Raw genomic sequence first — 15,803 nt, 5'->3', positions numbered from 1 at the left:
TTTGAATTGCACATTTATGCTAAATATAGAATCAATCTTAAATTATTTTTTATTATATACTGGTTAGGATTAGGTTCAGATAATTATAGCAAAAGTAAACAAACAATAACAGAAAGACCCAGGCAGCTGAGGCCTAAAGAGAGAAAAGCCTAGGTAGAGAGTCCGAAGTAACCAGCCCACGGGTGGATGTGGCAGCTCCGTTAGGTCTTCCGGGCCTCAGACTTTATTCAAGCTCTAGGTGTGGCTGTCCCTCAAGTGCTATTCTCTCTCCTCAAGAAGCCTCTGGAACTCATAAATTATTCCAGACAATAGGAAGGAAGAAGAAAGAAATAAAGTCATCCTCCCCTTCTCATAAGAAAATATTTTCATGCTACCTTTTCCAGATGCATATACTTTACATAGCTCAATCGTATTATATATGGAATGTTGTGCCTTTTCATCCATAATTTTTTTCACACCCACAATTCTCACTGCAATTGCCCCTTCATACTCTTTTGAATGGGTGTCCCTAATTTTTTAACGACATTTTTTGGTTCTGTTTTCACTTGTATAAATAAAATAAAATGAAATGTTTTCATACAGAGAGTTGTCTTACGTGTTGTTTTCAAATGGGTGACTCTTACAAAATGGGAATAATAGAACAAAGTATGCAATAGTTTTCATAGTATGGTACTTGAAACATATTGCCAAATTATTTTTCAAAAGGATAGTGCTAATTTACTTTGCTATCAGCTAAGTATGATTTACTTTACCATTGTTAGTATGCTCTCCAAGAACAATAGATGTTATAGTTTTTAATGGTCAATTTAATAGGTGAAAAATTGTGCCAGCTGCTTTTTCCTTATTCTATTTATTGTTTCTTATTGAGATTGCAGGCTTCTCGATATTGGTTTACTAAGTGCACTTTCTCTTGAGGGAATTGACTAATTATATTTTGTATCTAATCATTGAATCCTTTTTTCCCAATTTTACAATAAATTTGTATTTAAAAATACAACCTTTTTTCATGTTTGTTGTAAATATTTTTCTAGATATTTTTTACCATTTAAAATTTTTACAATAGTTTAGAATTTTTATATAGCTAAAGGTCGGTTATTTACTTTAGCATTTCTTTTATTGCTTTACACTCAGGAAACTTAGGTATTTTCAGCTTACATTTTTGCTAGCTCTTCCCTCAGACAGTTGACGAATACTTAATTTTCTTTTTTCCACGACACTTTAGGTTATATGGAATTCTGTTGTGTAGTGTATAAGGTGGATCAAATTGCTTTACCTGCTTGTTATTGGATAACTTTGCAACCTTTAGAAAATGTTTTAATTTTAATTCTCCCTCTTATTTTCTTCTAGCATATTCTTCATGCATTAAATGTTTATGTAGAATTGACTCTATTGAGGATTTTATATTTTTTTACTAGTTCTTTGTTACTGTTCATGTATAAACAAACACTTAACCTTCAATTAGAATTGTTTAAATCACATGCTCACTCATTGTTCATTCTTGATTCATTCATTCAACAGGTATTAACTGAATGTCTTCTTTGTAAGCTAATGCTAGGTATAAAGTGGTAGCTAAGATACAGTTTGGATTCTTACAGAAGTTACATATTTTCAGGTGAATAATTTAAATATATAGATCAGAACTCACAGGTTAAGACCTTGAACAAAGAGTGTCATGTTGTAGAAGCTCAGCATTTACAAATCAATTTTTCACATATTATGTTTGGAAAAAAAATTAAAATATTTCTCATCATTAGAAAATGTCTATCATGGATTTCCACTCAGACAATGGAACAATAGGAAAATGATTGAAGAAAGAAAAAACACTTGTCTCACTGACAACACGCAGAACAAGTACTTTCATTTTACTAATAAAGATGATGGAGTTGAACTAATCAACCAAGGACTCTTAGATGATTGGACTGTTTTTCCTCATCATATCCCATAGTGACAGTGATTCCTCTCCTGAAATGTGTCAGAGGGTCACTGTTGCATTGATGGCAGCCTTGGAAGGTTTCCTCAGGAGCCCCCCAAAATATGTTTTCTCTTCCCTGTGCTAATTCCTTCTAATCACTCATAATTCCTTGGACTTGATCTAATTTGGCTGTTGTAAAAAATCCCTATAAATAGTTTCAGATAGACTACCTGGAAGAGGAGAATTTAAAGATAATTGTTAGAAGGGAGCTGGGGGAGGGGCTGGAGTGGGTAACTGGTGATGGGCATTAAGGAGGACACATGATGTAATGAGCACTGGGTATTATATGCAACTGATGAATAACTGAGCCCTACCTCTGAAACAAATGATATGCTGTATCTTAATTAATTGAATTTAAATAAAATTGAACAAAAAAAGAAGTGAGGGCATGTGGTTGTTTCACAATTTACAAAATTTATTTCAAGCTTAGTGAGAGAATGAAATATTTTTGCTTATTATCTTTGAAGAGTGGATAATAGAACAAGTTTATCCATTATAAATTCTTATTTTTTAAATGAATTTTTATCTTAGGAAATTTTAAAAACTCTACCATCCATAGTTACTGTAGGTAATCAGAAAATATTATTAAACAAATGAAAAAATTATAATAATTGGCCCAACTTTTATAGTGGACCATTTGGTCCCCCTTTATTCTTTTTTTTAAAGATTTTACTTATTCATTTGAGAGAGAGCACAAATGGGGTGAGGGGCAGAGGGAGAAGCAGACTCCTCACCAAGCCAAGGAGCCCAATGCAAGTCTTGACCCCAAGACTCTCAGATCATGACCTGAGCCGAAGGTAGATCCTTAACCGACTGAGCCACACAAGCACCCCCATTTGGTCTTATGTTTTAAAAATCACTGAAATGTGTGCTATTCTAATGAACAAATCCTATCTCTAGGAATATTTTCCAAAGCAATATCAATAGATATGCAAATATTTATTTAAAAGATTTTCATTTAAGTTTTATACAAAATGCACAAAAATGGCTACATATTTAAATTGTTTCATTCAGGTAATAAAGCAATATGATGACGTTAAAATGACAATCTGGAAATATGATAAGGAAGGGTGTTTATGTTTTATTTTGACTTTAGCTGTTGGCAAATTTTAAACACTTATGTAACAATCGTTATTCATATACGGAGGAAGTGTCTAAAACATATACACCAAAATATATATGCCAAAAATAATTTACTCTGAGCAACTGCATTACAGAAGATCCTATTTTTTTCATTTCTAGCTGTTCTCTAAAATTGCGCAGTGATCAACACTGCATGCAGATCAAGTCTTTCTTTTTATTCATGTTCATAGAGTATGGGACAAAGTGGCTCTTATAAATGACCAATAGGGCTTAGAAAAACATAGAATGATCACAATTTCTTAGAACCAACATTTAAAAACACTTCCAGTTTTTATTAATTCTATTTTTAATTAGCTTTCCTTAATGGTGTACATTTGATGATTAGGAAAGTGATATACTACCTAAATGACTATGAATGATAACAGGTGATTAAGCCAGTCTATATTAGGGCATGAGTGTGCTGGTATTAAAAATTACTGCCTTTTGGATTCTGTCTCTTTAAAAATGACTATATGATCCATTTAATTATTCAATAAGAGTTTTCTTTGAATGTTGATAAGTGCTAATTCATTGAACCATTGCCTTTGTATAAAATGCAGCATTGTAACTTTAGACTAGGAAAAAATAAGAAACAGAAAACCTGTTTCTTGGGAATTCCCACTGGCCAGGTATGTCTACTAAGCATTTAGCTGAGAAGTGTTTGAAATCACATCAGTGCATATCACAATGTAAATATGCAGCTGTTAGCCCTTTATCTATAAAAGAAGAATGCCTGGGGTGCCTGGGTGGCTCAGTGGGTTAAAGCCTCTGCCTTCGGCTGTCATGATCCCAGGGTCCTGGGATTGAGCCCCACATCAGGCTCTCTGCTCAGCGGGGAGCCTGCTTCCTCCTCTCTCTGCCTGCTTCTCTGCTTACTTGTGATCTCTGTCTGTCAAATAAATAAATAAAATCTTTTAAAAAAAAAAAAAGAAGAATGCCTTTCTGAGAGTAAAATGTTATAAATTCAAATTACTGTGTCCAATGTTCAATCTCACTTTCATTTTTATATCAGCGAGACGCAATTTTGAGAACAATGAGCTATTTTGCTGTATTTTTATCAGTTTCGCTTGACTCAAACTATACTTAACTTTAAAATCAAATTAATCTCATTGAATTTTTAAAGCTAAAATTTGGTACATAAATTATTAAAACCCATAGAACTATTAATTGGCCACTCTGTCAGCTAAAATTTTTCTTTAAGAATAACACCATTTTTTCTAAGGACTCTGAGATAAGGCACTAGAGTGTTCTTCCTCCCAATTCTGTCCTGTGCTTATATAAAGTATCTAGATTTGCCTCCTGTTTCATTTAAAATGCATTTCCATTGAGCTGTTGAGATAACCTGGATCAGTCTCAATCAGATAAGGCAGATGGAATTTTCAAAATGTTTATAGTGTTTATTTATGCTATTAAGGCACCTTTGCAATTCCAAAACTGGATTTGTAAGCTGGGTAATACAGCCATAGCCCATCTCGTCAATATGCTCTCAGCCTTATTGTACTGTTTGGGGAATATTGCTAATTTATCTCCCTTTGGATAACAGGCTGCTCTCAATGTAAAGAAAGATCCTGTGTGAGGTGATGGTAGAGGTGGAGGAGAGGGAAGGTCAGCTGTAGGAGACTCAGATTTATGTTATTTTTTACTCTATATGATGTGTACAGCCTAAAAAATTTGCTGGCCTGGTACAGTAGCTATTTATTCAGAGGAGAGATGATGGGAAGAGAGGGCACGAAGGCTCCCAATCTGGCATTGCTGAGTGGTGTCCTCATAGCCAGAGAGCCCAGCAAAGGGGATTACAGCCCTGCACCAGGCAGATGGGATCTGTTAGCCTCCGTGGACTCCAACAATAGACCACAAAGGAAAGCTGTCTCTGTGTTCCCAGATAGTGAATGAGATGACTGCTGGGGCTGTAGGTCCTGCATGGATTTATAAAGCAGAAGGAAGGGATATCTTTAATACGGCTCAACTCAGACTTCTGCCATCATCTTGGGCTAGAAGCTGTGAATTTGTGCAATTCTTTCTCCTTTGCTCTTCCCTGTCCTCAATTCCTACCAAAAAAAAAAAAAAAAAATGATTTCATAGATACTTTCATTTGTTCATCCATTTATTCTTTCCTGAACATTTATTGAGTGGCCAAGCTATACTAGGTAAAATACTAGCCTTAGGGGACAAAAAAATCTGCTTCACAATCTAGTAAAGAAAACAAACATATAAAAACACAATAAAAAAACAGAGAAAATGCAATTAAGTTGCACTGATCCCAAACCCAATGTTTCCTAGAAACCCTAACTATACTCCTCAGCTTGTGTTTTACAATTATGTACAGTGAGGTGTTAGTGGTTCCTGGTCATTAGGCAGTTTCCTTGGAATAGCCTACATTTTCCTGACCATCGCTTGAGAAAATAGTTATTTGATAAGTTTTATTTTTCATTTTAATATTTAGAAGTTTGTAAAATAAAGTTGAAATATGTCATAATCATAGATACAGATCAACATACAAATGATGGAAGACATCATTCCCCTAATTTTAGAGATGGTCCTTGCTATATGAGCATTGGAATCAGAGAAGGATGACATTTCCCATTACAGAGGATAGGACAGTTGTGCATGAGGAGTAGATGGAGAGCCATGGAAGAGAGTGTGCATGGGAGTTGCACACAGAGTTTGGATGCAATCTTAGCTCCTAAGAAACTGAACTTTGCAGATGGAAGAAATGTTTCCAGATGAATTTTAAGAAGTCAGGCTGAATTAAGTGTCTTATAAATCCTTTAAATTTCTCCCAAAGAAAAACCCACAGTAAAGATATTTTTTGTGATTGTTAAAACTTGTGGGACAGACATTTTCTTACTGTAAATCAGTACAGATATTCAGCTACAGGTCTGCTGAGCTCTACACCATGACACAGACCCCGATGACAGTCTATTGCCTGGGAAAAACAATGGTTTGGAAGTTAGGACACGTGAGTCACACACCAAATTCTGAGCAAGCCATTTTCTCTTCCAGGATTTGTATTCTCATTAGAAGTAGGACTTTAAAATCTCTAAAGAAAATTTCAGTTGTCACAGATAAGGAGAAGAATGATTGCTGAGGAACTTAGGTCAGGCCTTCTCTGGTGTGTGTGTTCTCTAATTTTAATCTTTTGAAATGTTCTCTTTATAAGCAGCATATCTACACAGGAAACACCCAAATGGACTCTTTGCCCGTGTTCCCTGGAAGCTAGGAATGGCCCGCTGAATAGCCATTTGTTCACTACAAAATTCCAGTAGGAAGACAGGACAGCTGGCGGGTAAAAGACAGTCTCTCCTCTAGGAATGGGGAAAGAACACAAACAAGAGAAAGACTTGAGCCTAGTCTGCTTTCCTCTGACCTTGTATTATTATCTCCGTCAAATACATTTCCACTATGACAGTAACAACAGCAATCCTCATAGAAACTGTACTAAGCCAGTCTCATGTCATCATGAAACTGAAAGATTTGAGATGTAACAAAAGAGACTCATGTTCACTGAGAGCCCATGTTATGAAGGACACCGTTTTAGCCATTTATTCTGTAAGATGCTTTACTTACATTTCATTTAATCCTTCAAACTACCTACTCCATGAAATAGGAGACATGTATCCATATTTGGACAGATGGGGACACAGCCTAAAGCTCCAGGGCTTATAAGGTCAGAAGTAGTATAGAAAGACTACCTTCTGACCCTCGAGCCTATGTTTATTTGTTTGTTTTTTCCATGCCATTGCTTTTTACATAAGAAAGTTACCTTCTTAGTACCTGTGGTATCATAGAGACTATGAGCTAAATAAAGGAAAAATTCACTAGGATGCTATAGGGTTTAAAAGTATCATGCACCTATCAGTCAGATATTATAGTTTGTTTGATGAAATGGCACATTTTCTTTATGGACAATAAGAATAATCTGTTGTTATCCATATATATACATATATATGTTTATTGAATAAAAAATAAGATTTTCATGTTGGCCACATGCAATGTTATTTAAGAATTATTGTTGAACTTATTCCAATTTATTATCCTAAATGAATTCACACTTATTATTATTATTTTTTAAAGATTTTATTTTAATTTTATTTTTATTTTATATATTTTTTATTTTTTATTTATTTTTTATTTATTTTTATTTTATATAATTTATGTTTAATTTTATTTTAAAGATTTTAGTCATTTATATTTGTGTGAGAGAGTATAAGCATGAGTGGGTGGGGTGGGCAGGGGTAGAGGGAGAAGCAGGCCTCCCATCAAGCGGGAAGGACGCTGGGATCACGACCTGAGCACAAGACAGACACTTAACTGACTGAACCACCCAGGTGCCCCTCCATAGTTATTTTTAAAACCAAACAACCAAATAAGTAAGTATATAGAGTGGTTTCCTCCATTATCCGGCTTTGAGATGGAAGAGTAACAAATCTCTAGGTCATTCATCTCTATGTCTCTAAGGCTTAGCCCTGGAATCCTGGTAATAAATATTTTATTTTCTTAAAGGTAGAGGTGATAGTAAGAATAAGAGTGTATATTTTATATGATTTTCTCTTAAATATAAAAACAATGTCCATTAAGAACAACATGCTTTGAATAGCATCTTCCATTAGGCAATTGGTTTAACAGTTTTCAGAGTGGCTTACAATCCTGAGAGGCTTCCTGGGTTTAAATCCCAGCTCCGTGATTTATCAGCTGCATGATCTTAAGCAAGCCTCAGTGTTCCTTATCCTGTGATAAAGGTTGATAATTGAGCCAACTTCTCCGTATTTTTGTGAGGATAAAATGACTGATGCAATCTATTCAATTAAGTGACTAAAACATAGTAGGTATCAAAAAATATTTAATGTTATTATTAAGTGAAAAAATGGCTTTAGATTCACTAATGCCCACAGGAATGTTTCATATCACGCTATCAATGAAGATACAGAGAAGAATATTTTTAGCCTGATCCAAAAGATCATACTCTACTTGTATTTTTCTGAACCCCATTTCTGAAAAAGAAACCATGACAAGAAGAAGAAAAAGGGATTAAAGCATACTTCAGGGAATCATATACTTTCTCATTACTATTCCATTCTCACTGCTTTCTGATTCAGCCTCTAAGTTGAACTGAAACCCCAAGCCTCCTCCAATCTTTTGATCAACTCAGAGTTTAATCCTTTCCATTTTAGCTGGATTTGCACTAAGAATAGACTGTTGAATTATAGAAGACAACTCAATCTTCACTAAACATTAACGTCTTTGATTTTTGGTTTTCTTTTTTTTTTTTTTTTTTTTTTTTTAGATTTCAGGGGATCCTCATGTCAATTATCTTTCTGGAATTTATGAGAGGATAAAAAGTAATATCCAAAAGAAAGACTATCTATCAAAAGTGATGTAGAGGTAAGTAAAATCTTCATGAACAAAAACAAACTACCTTGCTAGTTTAGATGTAAACTACCTTGCGTGTTAGATGTAAAATACTGTCATTATCCTTTTATAAGAACCTCACTTTTGACAATGAGGAAATAAAGTACCGAGAAAACATTTTCCTGACTAGAGCCTTTTATATAAATAAATACATTGCCCCTTTCCTGTCCTTCTCCACCAGTGTTAAACAATGGCCACTTAGAAAGGAAATGATGTCAACACCCTACTGATAAAAATCAAACTGCACTGGAGAAAACACAGTGAAACACAACAGAAACACACACACACAGACACACACACACAGCTTTGTTACCTCTGTAATTTGTCATGGTAACTCCATGAAGAGCAGTAAATTATTAAATTTAAAGCACACTTCCACTACATCCCCACTACCTCCCCACCTAACTTGAGTTTCTTATGTTTGTACAGTTTAAATATAAGCATTTTTCAACAAAAACAACAAAGAAATCCAAAGGAATTAGTAAAAATAAATTGTCTTTGGCAAGCAGAATTTATAGCCTTAAATGCATGTAACTCTCTTTTTGATTAAATCTTAAAATTTGACTGGCATCCCAACCCCTTTCATAGCTATCCATTCTGGGAAATGCTATTTCAGCAGAGTTTACAGAATGATTGTGGGAAATATCTTGAAGACCTTTTATCAATTTAATGATACTGAATAAATGCTTGGCAGAACATTCAGACTATGGATAAAAGATAGTATAAAATATGTGAAGAATGATCGCATACCTGTAGCAAATTTGCAGTGTTCGAATTTAATGTGTTGCAAATCAACCTTATTCTCAAGGTAGTGATTTCTCCTGTGGATGTTCTAGTTCTTTCTGAAGAAGCATATATCTGGATCACCTGTTTGTCAGCTTGAAGAACCATGAAGATCAAATATCGTTTTAGTCTTTTAAGTTAATGTCTTGCTTCCTCTCCAAATTAACTGCTCTTGTGCAAAGTACTTAGAAAAATAAACTATTATAATAGTAGTAGGTTTTATATATTTTTCCATCAGCACTTCTTAGTTGATTATTAACCAGATGTGGAAATTATAGGAGGCCCTCCATTATATCTTCATTTAAATATTTAAAACCTTTTATATAAGTGCTATAACAAAGCAGAGCTTATCCTGGTAGTCATTGCTGTCTTTCAGATAAGACAATGATGTCCTAAACTGTACTGCAGGGCTATGAAGGGAGGAGAAGGACATTATTTAAAGTGGATGGTGTCATCGAATCACCAGAAGCAAGATTCCACAATCCACTTCAACTCCCAAATGTCCAAAGGAAATGTGAAATGCTTTCCATGCCAGAACTCTCAGTTCTTCATTTCCCCTGATATTAAAGGTCTTATTTTAATTAAAGACCAAGCAGTAATGCAGGACTCAGTCACCATCACAATTTGAAAACTCAAGGAAACAGTAAAGCTGAAAAGATTACCCTCTAGGGAGATCCATGTGCTCCTTTCACAAAATCCTCTTCTTTCCAGCAGTCCCAGGTTGTACAGTCTAAAGTCACAAGTTCTCAAGGAAAAAATAGAGTTAAATATTAACCTTGAGATGACCTTGGAAATTCCTCTGCTGGCTGACGGCTCTCTATAGATAAAGAGACCAAGGTGCAAAATAATAATAGTGATAATAATACACAATAACTGAACTCAGTATGTTTTCAAGTAAACTATCTTGCTTTTAGTTTTTTGATGTATTTGTTCAATCAACATTTAATTAATTTTGGCTTCATATTTTAAAAGAAAGATTAAAAAAAGACATCAATATTAGGTTTGTGCCTCAGTTATGGCTGTTAAGTTTCAAATCAGAAAAAAATTTTGAAGTATATCTCAAAAGAATAACAGAAAAATTGGAAGGGATGAAGACAATCTCAAAAGGACTCTGGGACAATTACTCAGGCAAATAAAAAGCTCAACTGCACTGTTTTTGGGGGTTTTTTTGTTGTTGTTTTTTAGGTTTTTTTATTTTAGTTTTATTTTCTGATTGTGCTTATTAACTTTATCAATTTTAGGGATATTCATAAGGAATTAGCTTGCATGCTACTATTAGGACAAGCTTATAACCCTGAAATTCTTAGGTCAAATTTATTGCATATGAATTTCCAGGAGACTTTCTAATTTATCTCTAGATACTTGAAAATTAAGGAGTGGCATATTAAGGATGACTTTTATTTTTTTTCTCCCAAAACTACTTGGAAATACTCCTTGGATTATATAAAATTTATTTTTATAATAATCCTGTAGCAACCTGAAACATGTATAAATGACATAATGAGACTAAACTGATAAAGAAAGGAAGAAAGAAAATAATTATAAAATGATAGAGCCAAATAATGGAGTCATATAATTCTGTGACTTGAGATTCTACTTGAAACTGAAGTCTGATAGACCTGTGCTGAATTACATTCCTGTTACTGGCCAGCCCTACAGTCTTAAACCTCAGTCTGCATCGATGCCCATCTATGCCTATAAGAGACAAAAATCAGAATCCTTGATGTGAGGATTAATATAACAAAAGAGATTGCCTGATATAGCGCTATGTTGGCTAAATTGTAGGTACTCAAAAGATAATTTTATTTTATTGATTTTATTATTATTCTACTACAGAGATTTTGCAAGAGGGCAAATATCATCTAACTGTACATGTGTGAGAATAGACAGTGAAGACAAAGATGCAGACCATCACTCTGAGAACTAGTTTTGCAAGTAATATTTGAAGGATTTTAGGAATTTCCTGGGATTTTAGGAATTTCCTGGTTGTTACATGAAGTAAGGGAAACTAGCACTTCTTCCAAGTCAAGTAAATATTCTAATTTTGAAACAAAGCACCATGATCAATTCAGAGAGAGAAAGAAAGAGAGGGAGCAGGGGAAAAAATATATGTAAGTATACACAAGAAACTGGTGAGGAGGCCTCTAGGAAGGAGGAATGAAGAACAAACGTGGGAGAAGATACAATTTTCATTTTTTTCTCTGTTACGGATGGAATGTTTGTGTCCCTCCAAAATTCATGTGTTGAAAGCCTGTTCCCTGATGTGGTGGTATTAGGGGGTGGGAACTTTGGGAGGTAATTAGGATGACATGAGGTCATGATGAAGGCCTCGCAAATGGGGTTAGTGCCCATTACAAGAGTCATGAGAAAACTTGCTTCTCCCCTCCGCTGTCTGCCACGTGGGGGATAAAAAGAGGAGTCAGCAGTCTGCAACCGTTCTCACCAGAACCGGACCATGCTGGCATCCTCCTCGTAGATTTCCAGTCTCTCGATTTGTAAGGAGTAACATCTGTTGTCTAGAAGCCACTCAGTCTATAGTACTTTGTTACAGCAGCCCGAACTGCTGAAGGGACTCCTTTTATTTATTTGTATTTTCGTATTGTGTGTGTACACATTTTTGTTACAATTACTTTGTTATTTGGAAATAAATAGAAATTAAAGAGAAATGGGATTAACTACATCAGCATAATGCATTCCCAGCAATCAGGTCTTCTATATTTGGGGGAAAATTTCTACACTTTATAGAGAATCAAATGAGAGTGTGAAAGTTTGCTAAGCATATTCTTCACAGACATGCTTTTATAGGGGTCAAAATAATCCTCATGTATTCAAGTACTCTAATTTTTTATTTATACATAGAAAGCTTCAACCACAAGCAGCTATGCAATGATAATTCAACGAAATAGCAAGTACTTTAAAAACTTGCTATTGTATATGCAAACCTCTTTGCTAGGCCTTGGATGCAGAAGTAACGGGAAGAAGTCATAGAAGAACCTATAGCAATGGGTAAAATACAGAGCTCTCGGTGCCCTAGATTATGATACAGCGGAAAAGACAGAAACGTATTTAAACAACCAAATAAGGCATCATGGAATATACTTAAATGCATATAACATTTATAAATGTTGTATGATGTGGAAGAAGGAAAGATTTTTTGCGTGTAGGAATATTTGAGAAGGTGTCTTGGGGGAAGGAGTTACACAAACTGATACTTGAATGGTATCTACAGATTGAAGGGACTTTCAGACAATAAAAGCAGCTTGAGTCAAGGGGCAGAGTTTGGAGAGGTCAGGGTGTTTAGACTGGGTGCGGTGCTAGGGTACAAGAGAAGGGCAGCACATTAAGAGAGAGACCCATCAAGAAAAAGCCAATGCAGATCAGGATTTGGACATCATATTAAGGCCTTTGAACTTTTTCCTATGAGAAACGGAGAACATTTGAAGATCTTCCACCCAAGTTCACGTGAATCCAGCCTTTATACTCCTACAAAGTTAAAGTGGAACAAGTGTAAAGGCTGGATTGGCATGAGAGACCACTGAGGACAGTGAGACAGGAGGAGGCTGTTGGGAGGGTACACGAACATTAGCTTCCTCTATGTGAAGCACGGCTCTGACTGCTAAAACAGAAGTAATGAAAAGTGGGCTCGCCTACAGGGACAACTCCAAAGCAGACACATCTCATTGCCCCTTTTCATATATTTTGAATCTGGAATCTTTGTTAACATCCTGAAAAGAAACACATCTGGCATTATTCGTGACTGCCTTAAGTGGGGAGGTAATTCAAAAGCAATCGCCTGGCTCTGTTAACCAGAGTTATGCCAGGGGTCAAGGCTGTTTGAATCAATAAAAAAATAGCAATAGAGATGTTGCCCCTTTAAGAGCTTCAGGCTAGACCATTTTCACTATCCACAGGAAGATTTTTTTTTTTTCCCAATTAAGGATGAGTTTCCTTTGAAACTGGGTTTTTGTACAACAAAATATTGTGCAGTAAACCTCCAGGGATAATTTCGTAAGACTAGATTTTATTTATAGCTTTGGACTCCTCACCTAAATAAGAGATATTTTTTCCAACACAAGAAGGTGAGGGTTACTCCTGGAATTCTTTGGAAAAGTTACACCAGCTAAATACCTGGCTCAGAGTCGAAGAAATGCCTTTGTAGTTTAAGGAAGCTTAAACAGAAGCCTTCACTGCTGATTTGGCGACTGTGTGAAACATCAGAGGAATTTTCCAATGGGGCTTTAAGAGTTTAGTATTTGCTTTAATTGGGAAGATACCTAGGTGTTTAATGGGAACTTCTCAAGCTATTGGAGCAGAACTAGAATAAATGATCCTATTTATTTGGAGAAATAAAGTTAACCTTGTCACAGGTGCTTCATAAAGCAGCACATAATTGCAAATGGGCGATAAGGAAAGTAATAGAAGAGAAATTTGCATCAAAGAAAATTGTACCTATACATGTAGCTGCCTTTTTCTTACAAGAACTGTTAGAACAAGGTGTGCTTACCAAGAGAGACAAAAGGGAACGTATTTTCATAATAGAATATCTGTAGGAATATTCATTTTATTTTGCTGGGAATGAGTTGCATTATCAGTAGAATTTAAACACTTTTCAGCAATATGATTTTTCTGCTTATTAAGAAAATCTCGGTATTTGAGTTTTTGTTTAGACTAAGGGCTCTTTAGTTAAGAGAGGAAACTCCTATAAACTCTTCATAACTTGAGTACACTATTCAAGTCATTTTTAAAAATAAAGGCTATGATAAAAATCCAGGGTCCCTTTAAGAAGTAAGTGAGTGCCAGAAGCTTCTGGGAAAAAATCATTATGAAAACAAAGAGCTTGAAGAGCTTATAAAAGAAGGTAGTTCAGTGTATATTCGCTTTTATTCCAGTTAGTCATTGTAAAGGACAGAATCTCTTAGAAAAGTAGAGAAATTAGAAAAAAAGAAGAAAAAAACTCTGTGCCAGAAAGTCCCTGAGACGTTTGGGTAATCTGGGCAGTGCTGCCTCCTGAAAAGACATATACTGAGGTGCGTATATCTTGTCTACCTTGGGCCACATGGAGCAGAAAGATGTAAAAATCTGGAATCCCCTGGCCAGGAGAGCTAAGAACTAATCAGAAGTCCTAAGGAGGCAGTTGTAACGCCTTGCCTCTGGTCAGCTGTGAGTGGCACTTCAAAACCTCCCAAGGAAGTTCTGAGTCTTTTCTGTGAGAGCGATTTTTCTCAAGGTTGTTCCAACACACCAAAGTACTGGGAGTCCATAGTGTGTCTTTGAATGACTTTGAATTTAGAAAAATGCCCTGAATTAGTTAGAACAGGATTAAAATTTGCAATGGTTAATGAGATTTAAAGTGTATTAAAATTTTTTACTCCTTTGACATTTGTTCTCAGTATTGCCATTTTATAAGTAAATGAGTAAATGTTTAAAATGTTAACTTCAGTGTTTTGTTATTTTAACAAAGGCGTTGGGTAGGTAGGAAAGAAATAGAAATAACTAAAAATTAAAGCCCATGGCCAGTGGTGCATGAAAACATATTCAGGACCCCTTTTATCTGGTGGCAGCCACCGTGTTATGCCCTTAGAACTTATACAAAAAGTTGCTCAGCCTAATAAGCTCCAATTTACAGAAAGAGGATGGAATAATAAGACATTACTCTGGACAAGGGTAAGAAATGGTAGTTGTAGCTGTTTCGCATCTCTCAAATACAACAATGTCTGAATTCCAACTTTGGTCATTTTAAGTATTTCATCAAGCTGTAACTTAACCTCAGGCATTTATCTCTTTGCTTTTAAAGGATTATTCATGAAACTAAGGGACTGCAGCCATTCTGGAATAATCCCATTTGCTCAGGACACATCATGTCTAATATCACCTCACTCGTAGGGGCCATTTTTCTTCCAGGCCCTTTTACTGGTATTATATAACTAATGCTCTGAATTTCCCTGTGAAGCATCTATCTGTGGTACCACATGATTTCTGAAATTAAACCACAGAGAAGTTGGAAGCCTGTCCTAAGTTGAGATATATACTGTATAATTGTTGCATATTATTTGTGGTATGTCTCTTTTTGTCTATTTTTTTCTCACTTAGCAAAATGTATAACCAAAGAGACCAGAGGAAAGGGAATAGGTAATCTAATGCATACTGTCACTTAGTAGATAGCAAAACCAAATTCCTGCACATTTCGAACCAGTCAGTTAGCAATTACTATACCTGTATAGGAAAGTGACTGTGAACTACATAAACGTATCCCACTGAACCCAAAGTATCCCTAAACTAACTAATCTTTAGCCAGATTCCACACATGTTTGTGGCCACTCCAATACAGCCTGACATGGGATGGGGGAATGAGGATAGAAAGAGACAACAGTCTTAGTCAATTTCAGTTAAAATATCTTAACCATTGTGAATTCACAAAAACTGTTATGACCTTATAAACATTGCTAGGGCTTCTTCTGGCAAGAAGCCTGTATAAGTAAGGGAGCTAAATCATAATAAATTTGTCTCTGCTAAATTT

Source organism: Martes martes (assembly GCF_963455335.1).
Source record: "Martes martes genome assembly, chromosome: 2".
In the NCBI taxonomy this organism is placed as follows: Eukaryota; Metazoa; Chordata; class Mammalia; order Carnivora; family Mustelidae; genus Martes; species Martes martes.
Note: the sequence above shows the minus strand (reverse complement) of the source record.